Source organism: Poromitra crassiceps (genome assembly GCF_964638095.1).
Source record: "Poromitra crassiceps genome assembly, chromosome: 6".
Taxonomy (NCBI): domain Eukaryota; kingdom Metazoa; phylum Chordata; class Actinopteri; order Beryciformes; family Melamphaidae; genus Poromitra; species Poromitra crassiceps.
In genome coordinates this window covers 37,054,287-37,066,786 of record NC_139627.1, presented here as the reverse complement: position 1 = coordinate 37,066,786, position 12,500 = coordinate 37,054,287, and the positions used below count along the sequence as shown (strand labels likewise).

General features: G+C 47.5%; 1 protein-coding gene across 1 annotated transcript in view; it reads right to left on the bottom strand.

Annotated features, from left to right (window-relative positions):
* The window catches only part of il1rapl1a (interleukin 1 receptor accessory protein-like 1a), a gene marked incomplete at both ends in the record, with an annotated part of 229,204 nt that overhangs the window by 26,761 nt on the left and 189,943 nt on the right, over positions 1–12,500 (bottom strand). The window lies entirely within an intron of this gene.

The following is a 12,500-nucleotide window of genomic DNA, read 5'->3' as shown; positions in this document are numbered from 1 at the left end:
CTACAAACTGTCTGATAGCGCTGTCATTGTTAAGCCCCCGACACATGATATATGTTCTGCACTTTTCTCACCGCGAGGTGAATCTGCACTGCAGGACATATGAGGCGAGCAGCGGCAGCGGCACGAGTGGCTATCTTCTTCTCCTCTGATTGGTTGCGCTCATGAAAGGTCAGCGATAAGTAGGTCAGCGTTGAGATATTTAGAACTTTGAGCGCAGCGCAAAAGTGGCAAAATCGAGCTGTGTGCGTCGCCAAGGGTAGAGCTGCCACCTAGTTGAGAAGTGCCGCTCTCTCCGATAGGAAAACAACGGGACAGCGGGCGCAGAGCTGTTTTACCACGGATCATGTGTAGGATCATGTGTAGGATCATGTGTAGGAGGCTTTAGGTGAACAGAGAAAATGCTAAGTGAACAGACTCCCCCTGGGCACTGGTAAAGCTGATGCTTTGACCACAGCAAGAGGCTCTCTTTAGGAACCTTTTAAACAGTCCTCATTTCAGACCACCTTTTCGGCTTTCTCCTTATTATAATTTTTTCTCTAGTTAATTTCGATAGTTTGAACCAGGTGGCGTGGCGGCTAATAAACGTGGTTCTTTGAAGGGCTGGGTTGTACGAAGAGGCGCTGAAGCCAACCTGCTGGCCGCTCCAGAGGTGTGCTCTGGCGGTTAGCGGTGGTGGTTCATTGAGGTGGTGGCTGGTAGGAACAGACACTGTGAGTCTGTGAGTCAGTCCAAACTGTGTCGGGAGGTTGCGTCCCACTGAAGCAAACCTGTCAGCCGCTCCAAAGCTGTGATCTGGCAGTTAGCGATGGTGGTTTGTTGAAGAGCTGGTGGTTCATGCAAAGAGATGTAATCACACCCAGTTCAAACAAGGAGGGGGGGGGAGAGATATAAAAACTTACCCTAAAAAAAACAAAAAACCATTATACAGTTGAGAATGGCCCACGCAAAGGCCTGGAACAGTCTGTTAATTTGAAAATTAAAACATTGTGTGTGTCTGTGTTTCCGTTCATTTGAAAATGTTCCGCAAATTAAATAGAACTTGGTTAAGGTTAGGGTTATGGTTTGGGTTAGGGGGTTAAATAATAAATACGTTTAATGTCTCCACCCGGTGTCCAAGACAATGGCTTACGCCCATCCTCCACCCCGGCCACAACCCACTTCCCTTTCCAACATCGTTATTTACACAACCCGCTAGGTGTAGGCGTCAATGTTAATATGCAACGTATTTTCGGTTCACAAACGTTGCCATTGGAGTACCCATGGTTTACAGAAAGGTCAAATGCCAACATTTGATTGTGGCGAGTGGGCTGCGTACCAAGGTTCCACAGCAGTACCGCTAAGCCAGGTGGTCGTAGTCAGTACCAAGGTTCCACAGCAGTACCGCTAAGCCAGGTGGTCGTAGTCAGTAGGTTCCACAGCAGTACCGCTAAGCCAGGTGGTCGTAGTCAGTAGGTTCCACAGCAGTACCGCTAAGCCAGGTGGTCGTAGTCAGTACCAAGGTTCCACAGCAGTACCGCTAAGCCAGGTGGTCGTAGTCAGTAGTGGCAACTGGCAAGCAACAGCACTGCTGCTGCAGCAGTATAGGCCTAGTAGTGATAGTTCTCATTACAGATATGTGACCTGCTCTGACAAAATCAGTCACATTGCCCATTGCCCTCGGAACACATTTTGAAATACACTGTTGGAAAGAGGAGAATGTAAGCTTTCTGCTGATACCAAAATGATCTTTGTTCTCCAAAGATTGAGGGAGATGCACCCCTTTATGTCTTGACTGTTTCCAAACTATGTTTCTGAGAAGAAGGGCCTCAAAGTTTCACAAAACAAGCTAGTTCCGTCACCCTAACTCTTATTTGTCTCTCTGTTGTTTGTTGAGGACCGCAATGGAAACAAGCCAGTGCTTTTTATAGCCAGGCTTTATTGTGTTTTTATCCTCGGTGATTGTCTGTCCCCTGTATCTTTGTTGACATTTCACCAAATAAATCAAAAATCAATGAGCTTCAAAACGTTCAAATTTCACAATAATCTTTACACAGAATGAAAGTGTGTATTTTGGCTAGTCATAATGTAATAAGAGACATCACAGGCCAAGTTCATGTCAGTCAGTCAGTCAGTCAGTCAGTCAGTCAGTCAGTCAGTCAGTCAGTCAGTCAGTCAGTTAGTCAGTCAGTCAGTCAGTCAGTCAGTCAGTCATTCAGTCAGTCAGTCAGTCAGTCAGTCAGTCAGGTAAGGCTTAGTGAGATGACTGCTTTTGACTGTGCAATTCAGTGTTTCCCTAAGCACAAATTTAGGATTAGGCCTATGACACCTTGACACGTTGTACCTCCAAAAAGTTTTCAGGAGCTAAAGAAAAGCTGCCTTGTTTTTTTACCATTTTGAATTGATCCAGCAGCTTTGAAAGGGATTTATAAAGCAAAAGATGGCAGTCCACTGAAAGCCATGTAATCCTTCAACTGAAGTGAAAGCAGGAAGATCTCCAAAAGTGGAGTTACGAGGCTTTCATATGACAACAGCAATATTCTTCTACTCTAGCTTTGGTAAGAGGCTTAATCTGAATGTATAGTTTAGGTATTTTGGCCTTTGATTTTTTTTAAGCCATACAGGCAGAAGGTTTCAAAGACAGAGCAGGGAGAACGTGTGTGTGTGTGTGTGTGTGTGTGTGTGTGTGTGTGTGTGTGTGTGTGTGTGTGTGTGTGTGTGTGTGTGTGTGTGTGTGTGTGTGTGTGTGTGTGTGTGTGTGTGTGCGTGTGCGTGTGCGTGTGCGTATGAGCGAGAGAGAGAGAGAAAGAGAGAGAGAGAGAGAGAGAGAGAGAGATTGTAAAACAGTGTGAGAAAGTGTCTTGTAGAGATCTCTGTAGGAGACTCTGATACAAGTCCTGTCATTCACGATTCTTCCCCCACAAGGTGTGAAACAAGCATGAAAACGTGCACATGTTAGGTTACTGTGTAGCAATTCCTCTCTTCCACACAGCAGAGATGCTGTAGGAGAGGGGGGAAGATATAAGCAATAAAAAGACTACACTTTTGTGGCGCTGAACAACAAAATCAAAAACATAATTTTCAATTGACTGTTGCTATTTGGTGTATTTGATTTTCCAATAAATAATGGAGTGTGTGTGTGTGTGTGTGTGTGTGTGTGTGTGTGTGTGTGTGTGTGTGTGTGTGTGTGTGTGTGTGTGTGTGTGTGTGTGTGTGTGCGTGCGTGCGTGCGTGTGTGTGTGTGTGTGTGCAGTACATACACTTCTCCTATGCCGGCATGCACAAACATGCTCCATCAGATTCACCCCACAATCACAGAATGACACCATTTCCACACTGCACAGCCCTCTGGGGAAGGGCAAGAGAAAGATGTGCAGAGAGGAGGAAGCATAGGAGTGAAGAGGCGGGTTCAACAAAATTGAGCGTGGAGAAATGACAGTGGAGTAACAGAAGGACAGCTCGTCAGCATCTACAACATGCACTTGACTTGAGATTTCTGCAAATTCTCCTTCCAGTCCCCATCTCTAAAAATATCTCATCCTGCTTGGTCTCCCTGGCTCGTCGCTCAGTGCAGGGGCCCCTCTCCAGGGAACCGAAACCCGGTGTTGTTGTTTATCGGTTGCCAATGTAATATAACGGCGTGTTTTGTGTATTATTTGGTTGTATCAGGGGGTGTGGTGGTGTTGAGCCCAGAAAGTCCAAAATCATCCGTCAACAGTCCCTTTTCTGTAGCCGGCTGCAGGTTACCATGACAACCCCTACTACTGTGCTGGTATAGGAGCAGCTCTGCAGGCTTCGTTCAGGACAGAAAACACAGACAGGTACTGTACCACACGAGGACCCCGCTGGATCTGTGCCAGCAGCACTGGCAATTAAAATGGGCTCTAATTGGAGGCAATCCAATAGCTGCACAGTCTCTTAGTAGAATGGCCAGAGCCAAATTTTAGGAACACACCACCAGTTTGGATGAATACATGCAGTTGCTAGCAAATACATTTTCAGTCGTTTTTTCCCATTAAGTAACTATTACAAAACAGACAGCAATAGCAACAAGAACCCCTACTCAGTATGTGTTGATGTGGTTTTTGTGCACGGCATAGCGGCAGGTTGATGTGGAGCAATGAAGACAGACTGAACTCAACTGATTACTCTCTTTACTCTGCATTGCGGAGAAGTGCAGGTCGGTGGGAGGTGTGGGGAGATGGAGGGGGTACCGTGTGAGGAGGAGTACAGTGAGAGAGTGGATTGGGGGATTTTGGGCAGAATGGGGGGGGGGGGGGGGGGTTGTGAGTAAGGGCAATTGACATGAAAAAGTGGGGGAGGCCCACCTCCTGCACCCCTCCCCAACTCTCTTCTGTTCTATAGCACCCCCTCCCTCTCTCTCTTTCTCTCTCTCTCTCTCTCCCTCTCTCTCTCTCTCTCTCAAGCTCTTAATTACCATTATAAGCCTGAGAGCTTTTTCCAGCCTGCTTGGTTCCCTCTCTGTCGCTCCTTCTCCCCGTTTGTTCCGTGGCCCCTGATGATCCGTCAGGAGAATGTAAGCCTTTAATTACCGGTAAAAAAAAAAAAAAAAGTCTTTTGTGAACAGGTAGTCGGTGCCCTCGCTTTCATCTCCCCTGTCCTCTGCTAATCGTCCCTTTTTGATGACATAATAGGTGCTCTGTCAGCGGGAGGCAGGGGCCCATTCACCATGAGAGGCACTATGGGGGATTATGCGATGATGTGATGACGCACTAAATAAACGCTCTCTTACAGTATTTTTCCAGTAATAACAGTGCGATTGTAGGGTCAAACATAATGACGCAGCAACAAGTAGCCCCTCCCTCCACCCTTCCATCTGAAACTGTGCACCATGGGAATAGAAATACAATTCCTACAAAGACCCCAACTCACCCATGTTGTCAACGTTTGCCTCTCTACACTCTCTGCATTCTGCTATGCTGTAATTAAGTTGAAACACATTCAGAAGCCATTGTGTCTTGCTCGTTGCTCTTCTACAAAGTGTCTTTGTCGCGGCTCTCTTATTATCATCTTTGCAGGCACCACTTCCTCCTCCCTTTCTTTTCGGTTCCTTTCATTTGGATGCCAGAGGGTTTGGGGAGCACTTCTCCCACTGCTGTCGGCCGGCCGGGTTCATCTGAGATCACGGTCAGAATGAGACCCAACCCAACGGCATTTTCCCCCAGTGACATCGAGTATAAAAAGTGTTGTCACTGGCACTTGCTTTGAGAAAGCAGAAGCCCCTTTGCTCCCTGAAAAGATGTGTGCTTCTGACCAAGCTAATGTTTGGAAAGCGAGCATGAGAGTTAGTGGTGATTAGGATCTGAAAAGGACAGCGTGAAGGAAGAGACAGGGAGGAGGTTTTAGAGAGAAAAAGGGCAATGCAGGGGAGATTGTGGTGCAGGAAAAGAGATCTTGCTGCAGAGCGGGAGTGCAGAAGACAGACACACACAGCGTATGAGAGAGAGAGACACACACACACGTATGAGAGAGAGAGACACACACACACACGTATGCGAGAGAGAGAGAGACATCTGTAATTGGCTCATGTCCAGGGGGCTGGAGGGCTAATTAAATGGTGTGATTTGAGCACTTGACGAGGAACTTTAACGACCCAAGAGAGGCCTGGCTACAGGCGCTGACCCACTGACCACAATACCAACTGCGGCCGGGCTAATGCAGGCAACACCAGAGTGGACTAACCAAGACCAGGCCGTACTCGCCCACAACATTATTATGAACCCACGTGCTGCATCATTGCTCCACTCCATCACTGCAGCACACTTCCAAAACAGACATGAGGAACAGTGACCTCTCCAGATGAGTGGAAAGCATTATGGAATTTGCAGATGCAGATTTGAATGAGACTAAATGAGGTTCATCTGAATTTCTAATAACTTTAAATTACTGAGATGTCATTAGATCTGAATACCTCCAGAAATAATTAATATCAAAAATAATTACCGAAAGCCCTAACCCGAACACCAGTAATAAATCATTGGGAAATATAATGATACAGCATTGCTTTATGAATAAACCTTCCGGGTTGGCAATACTACAATAGTACTCAACTTCAGTTTTAGTTTCACTAGTCTTGCATCTGAATGACTGTTAAGCCCTCCACACATGATCCGCAGTAAACCAGCTCTACGCCCTCTGTGCTGTTATTTTCTATAGGGAGAGCGGTGCCTCCCAACTATGTGGCAGTGCTGCCGTGCGCTGAGGTCAAAGTTCAAATTGTTTCAACTTCTGACCTTTCTCCGCTCTACCTCGCGGTAAGAGAAGAGAAGATGGCTTCTCATGTGAAGGCAGCTTTAGAGGGTAGAGAGGGGTTACAGAAGCAGTGCTCTCACCTCCAACAACTACTGTCAAGGTGTTTGTGAGTAAGGCTGGGTTCACACCGGGGACCCAAGCCTTGCCTATGCCTTGCCTTTACCCACGCTTTTAAATAGGCGTCCGTTTTAGTCAACGAGGCTGTGTACACCGGGCGCCTGAGCGTGAACCCTGCGTGTACCCATGCCTTGCCTGTGCCTTGCCGATTTTATCGTTTAGGCGTGAGTTCTATTTTCAAGCCGACTAGGCGCGTGCAGGCAGGCTTCTTCTGTCAAGCCATGAAAGAAAAACACGACAATATCCGTGCAAAATGGCAAAGTCAACTGAATTTCAAAATAAAATGGAGTTACTACAACAGTGTTGAGCAGAGAGAGAGAGAGAGAGAGATTGACGGGTGGCTATCACGTGGGGCTTTCTCCCTGTCTGCAAACAAATATTCATGAGAGAGAATAGCGACCGAAGAAGCAAGATGGACAATGTTGTTGTGCCAGCACATATTCTTGCAAGATTACCTCTCTAAAATGTCCGACTATAGTCAGACCTGGTTATACATATCCAGCATCAATAGAACATTAAATATATCAGATTTATTTTACCTACCCTACCCATGATAATTCGTGAAAGAATACAGTCGGGAGAGAGGAGAGGCGCTTGTGACTCGGCTCCAGGTTCAGCTTGCAAAGGCGTGCGGTGTGATCGGTTCACACCCAGCTCAAGGTCTGCAGGCGTAGGCGTGGGTTGAGGCAAGGCAAGGCAAGGCGTCGGTTCCCTGTGTCTGTGTGAACATAGCGTAAGGCATAAACACCAAATGCTCCAGTCCATCTGCTCTGTGGCTGACAGCAGAAGGTGGCGGTTGTACTGGATAGATGAACGGATAGATTTCTGTCTGTTTTGGAACGTCAATATCAGGGTTCGAGTTATAATGTTATAATGTAAATGAGTACATCAGTGGTTCTGAAACTGTGGTCTGTGGACCAACAGTTGTCTGCGGAGCTCCACCTGGTGGTCTGCCGGAAGGTAAGTTACACAACTATAACCTATCCCATCATCTCTTAGGAAGACTGCTATAGGTTGAGGCCACGTCTCATCATAGACGCTGGTTTAGCTGGCTCAGCCTGGCTGGGGGCGTGGTCAGGGTGGGGTAAAAAACCCCGTTCTATCCATTCAGCAAAGTTAGAATTTAGCTGATAGCCCAGCCCAGGCAGACACGATCGGGGATTTAACCACCGCAGTAAACGCACATCTGAGCAGACGTCTTGTGTTCTGCTCTAGAACCCCCAAACCTGTAGTTTAGAGCCGCAGCACCGTCTTTTGGTGAGTCAGCCCATGAGATATATGGGCGGTTTTACCCCACTCGCGCGCCAGCCGTTTAACATTTTGTGGGCGTTCCCAGACATGCGGACTGTCTCTATGGTTCTTTGTGCAATTACCCCTGATGAACGAGGCTAGTTTAAATGTTGTAATTTGCCTCAAAAGCTCATGTAGTGGGCATGAAAGGCTGGATTGGAAAATAACAAATAATGAAATTAATGAGTTCATGGATGTGAAAGTATCCACTTCAAAATCTAACAGCATTTTTTTCCAACGCTGCCTGATTATACCTGCATTTCAAGGTCTGTGTGTGTGTGTGTGTGTGTGTGTGTGTGTGCCACACTTCAGTAAACGTAGGCCTGCATCTTATCAGAAAATGAATTTGGTGAGTCGTCTACTTGAGTAAAAGTCTTATACAAACATCAGTTTTTACATAATACACATGAACCCTGAGGAAATATTGCGATATTCGGGAAATATCAGGATTTTGAAAATCTACTTTCAGAGGCTGTAGCGGGCTCAGTTTTAAAGCCAGAGTGAAGTTAGGCTCCAAATTTAGGCTAAACTCTGCCAAGAGAAAAAACATGTTCAAAGGGGTCCTCTTTTTCACAGCCTAATGTTGGCAGGTAGGTGTGTGTGTGTGTGAGTGTGTGTGTGTGTGTGTGTGTGTGTGTGTGTGGGTGTGTGTGTGTGTGTGTGTGTGTGTGTGTGTGTGTGTGTGTGTGTGTGTGTGTGTGTGTGTGTGCGCGCGCGCGTGCGTGCATGCGTGCGTGTGTGCGTGTGCGTTTTGAACCAGTAAACCAGTAGACTGGGTAAACCCAGCCCCCACGTGACCTGCTCTCAGACCAGTTCGCAGTCACTACAGTACAGTACAGTAGTGACTGCAAACTGGTTTGAGAGCAGGTCACGTGGGGGCTGGGTTTACCCAGGCTAGTAAACCAGTAGCCTTATGTTGCCTTTTGGGGGGATGGGGGGGGGGATTTGGTATCCACAGTGGAAGTCGACCCTGGGAAATAAGTGGTACTTGGTCTGAAAAGTTTGGGAACCCCTGCTTTACATTAAGGAGGTAAATAAGGTAAAAGAAACGTGTTTTACAAAAGCACTACGTTTGTGGAGAGCTTTTTCATAGTGCGAATGTGAGGTCAACATGGTGGAGAGGCAGAGACAGCAGCCTAGCTTCGCTCATAATGGAGCTAATGCAGAATCATACTGTGCTATAAATCATCATCATCAATGTCTGTCTGGATCTAGTCTCTCCCCAGACTCAAATATTATGTTGAATCGCTGCGCTCCGCATACTACATAAGTGAGTCTGTGCCAGTTAACAGCCACTGCTGGTTTTGAAGGCGGGTTGAAATTGAATGAGTGACAGGTCGTAGCACCGATGAGAGAGCGGTTCGAAAAATGGGCGGCGCCTCCCGTGTCGTCTGATCGCAAAGTCGTTACTGATTGGGGAGGACTGAAGCCATCACTGGCATATGACTGGCCAAGTGAACGGTTCCCTCCCATAACCAGCCGGTTGAGGGAAAGTGTCCCAGACCCAGAGAGAGCTCTGTGCTCTGCTGCGTGCAGTAACGTAGTGTATCAGCGTAAGAACTCTGATGGGTCTGGCGTTGAGACTAGTCTGGATCAGGCTTGGCATGTCGTCATTGTATCTTATTGAGGGCACAAAGGCCAAACGCCCAGGCAGACAGGAGCAGGCTGCACATGGCCTGCACACATTGTGAATAGTGAATGGAGCAGATGTCTCCCCCTGCAGGTCTCCCACCAAACAAAATCACTGAAGTGAAAGTTCTATCACAAAACTATATTGTTATTTATCCTTGCACATTTTAAGTAGGTATACAGAAATCCTGGAGATTTCGTAGTGGGTAAATATGGCGTATACCTCTGTATCACAGTTACACTCTCTCTCTCTCTCTCTCTCTCTCTCTCTCTCTCTCTCTCTCTCTCTCTCTCTCTCTCTCTCTCTCTCTCTCTCTCTCTCTCTCTCTCTCTCTCTCTCTCTCTCTCTCTCTCTCTCTCTTTTCATATTAATTTATGACCCCTCCCCCCCGCCCCTGCATAACCAACACATGTATTTGTTGTATTTGGTGCAATTTTCGACATGCCACACATTCAATATTAATAAACTTTGACTAAACCAACAGAACATTGTCTTGATGTATTCGTACACAGCTGCCTAAGAAGCATAGGAAAGATACAGTATACTGGCCAATACGAATGAGCAATGAAGAAGTTTGGAGGATTGCCAGCATAGAAAAGGTCAGCACACAGATACGGACGAGGAGATGGACATGTTCTAAGGAAGAGCACAGATACTAACAAGCGTATCGCTCAGCGGTCCACACCAGATGGAACAAGAAACAGAGGGCGTCCTAAAGAAACATCGAGGAGAACTGTGCGGAGAGGGGTTTGTCGTGTGTAGGGACTTTGATTGACCTGAAGGTCCAAACACCCGCATATCAGAACAGGAGAAAGTAGTCAAGCAATCAAAGTAATTTTAATACCTAGTTGTTGTTTGCAGATTGGTTTGCAGATTTGTTTGGTTGCTGAGTGATTCAGAGATCAAACATTTGTACTATTACTATTGTATTTTTCTTTTTCTTTCTTTTCCCCCATGATTTTACTATGGAAAAATGAAATAATTGTATGATGAATGCAAATGCACAACTGTAAGGTTGTAAATGATTGCAAAATGAATGTAATGTTAGTTTTTGTGTAATGTTTTTCTGTGTTGGACCCCAGGAAGACTAGCTTTTGCCATTGCAAAAGCTAATGGGGATCCTAATAAATAAACAAATAAATACCTCACCTATGGCTGAACTAACTAGCATCGATAAGAATCAAACTCCTCCACACAGAATACTCAAGCCATTCTGGACTAAACAGCATTCATGCATAATTTAAAAAATAGTCCTGGGTAACCATTACGCTAATTTGCAGTTTGATAACCACAGGACTCTCTCAATATCCACATCTAATTCTAATAATGTTATGCACAAATGAGAATCTTCTCACAAACCCTCTGGGACTTTCGACATACCCCTGGGTTTACACATGCAGTGCCAGTGCACCTCTGTCTTGAGAATAGCAGATCTAAGGAATTCATTTAGCATTCTTCTTTCATCTCTTCTCGCCATGCATCTCACATCTCCCCACTTGATTTCCCGAGGAGACCTCCTGTATCTTCATCTCCTTTATTGACCAGATATCGTGCATTTCCCTCTGTGCCACTTGCCTTCTTCCATGCCTTCTCTTTCCGGCTCTTCATCCAGCTATTTCCTCCAAAGCCCCATGCTAATCTTACAAACATCACCCCAACCCTCCTGGCTCCTATTTTTCTTTCTTGCATTCACCTGCTTTCACTTTCCTTTCTCTTTCTCTTCTCTTCAGGGGACCACCCCCCCCTTCCCCTCCCTCCCTCCAACACACACACACACACACACACACACACACACACACACACACACACACACACACACACACACACACACACACACACACACACACACACACACACAAATCACCATGCCCCCCTTTTCCTTTCTATCACAGAACACACAGAACACCCCTCCCGGCCCTGCCTCTTATCGCACTTCTAGCACTCTGTCCTCCCTCTCGCCCGCTCTGGCCCTCTGTCCTCCCTCTCGCCCGTTCTGGCACTCTGTCCTCCCTCTCGCCCGCTCTGGCACTCTGTCCTCCCTCTCGCCCGCTCTGGCACTCTGTCCTCCCTCTCGCCCGCTCTGGCACTCTGTCCTCCCTCTCACCCGCTCTGGCACTCTGTCCTCCCTCTCACCCACTCTGGCACTCTGTCCTCCGTCTCGCCCACTCTGGCACTCTGTCCTCCCTCTCACCCGCTCTGGCACTCTGTCCTCCCTCTCGCCCACTCTGGCACTCTGTCCTCCCTCTCGCCCGCTCTGGCACTCTGTCCACCCCCTCGCCCGCTCTGGCACTCTGTCCTCCCCCTCGCCCACTCTGGCACTCTGTCCACCCTCTCGCCCGCTCTGGCTCGGCACCTGATCCTCAAATCTCCACACAGCACCTCGGCCACTTTCACAGTGGCTTAGACATGGGCACCGATGCCCCCCCCCCCCCATCCCGACACACACACACAAACTCGTGTGCACACACACACACACACAGACTTGACATTTTCCACCTCTCGCCCTCCCTCCTCGTCATCTCTGTCCCTCCCTGATTTTGGTTTCTGCTTCTGGTTTGCCCCCCCCCCCCCCCCCACTCTCCATCACCCCCACACATTACCCAACCTTCCCCTCACTCCCCCCTCCCAACACACCAGCAGACACAGCACATCCGGTAAATTCAGGGCTTTTGGGGCGAGAGTGCAGATGAAGCTCCAGCCGCAGGAGGCGTATGTGTTGATACATCTAAATCTAGGCGGACAAATGAGTGGGGCTGAGCGAGCGAGCTGGAGACACTGGGACAGGGGCAGCAGCACTGGGGAGGAGAGGAATGTTTACTCACTAACACAGCCTGATGATGTCCCCTGGTATTTGCCAAGTGCTGGGATAATTTCACTCTGGAAAAATACCTGTGGGAACTCCGCAGAGCCGCTCCTTAGGATGACTTTCAGCCAATCAGAGCGGCCTTGAGGGAGCACAACAGGACGTTAATTACTGCAATGATTTCCTGTGAGATACAGACTGTGTTTGATTTGTGTGCATGTTTGCGTGTGTGTGTGTGTGTGTGTGTGTGTGTGTGTGTGTGTGTGTGTGTGTAGTAATATATATTAAAGTATATTATGCTCCAATGTGCTAGGGGGAAGAGCACAGCAGCACTCAGCGCCTGCTTGGATCTGACGGAGTTTGAATTAGCCCCCCTGCACACAGGCCACACTCACGTTTCATCTGTATCGT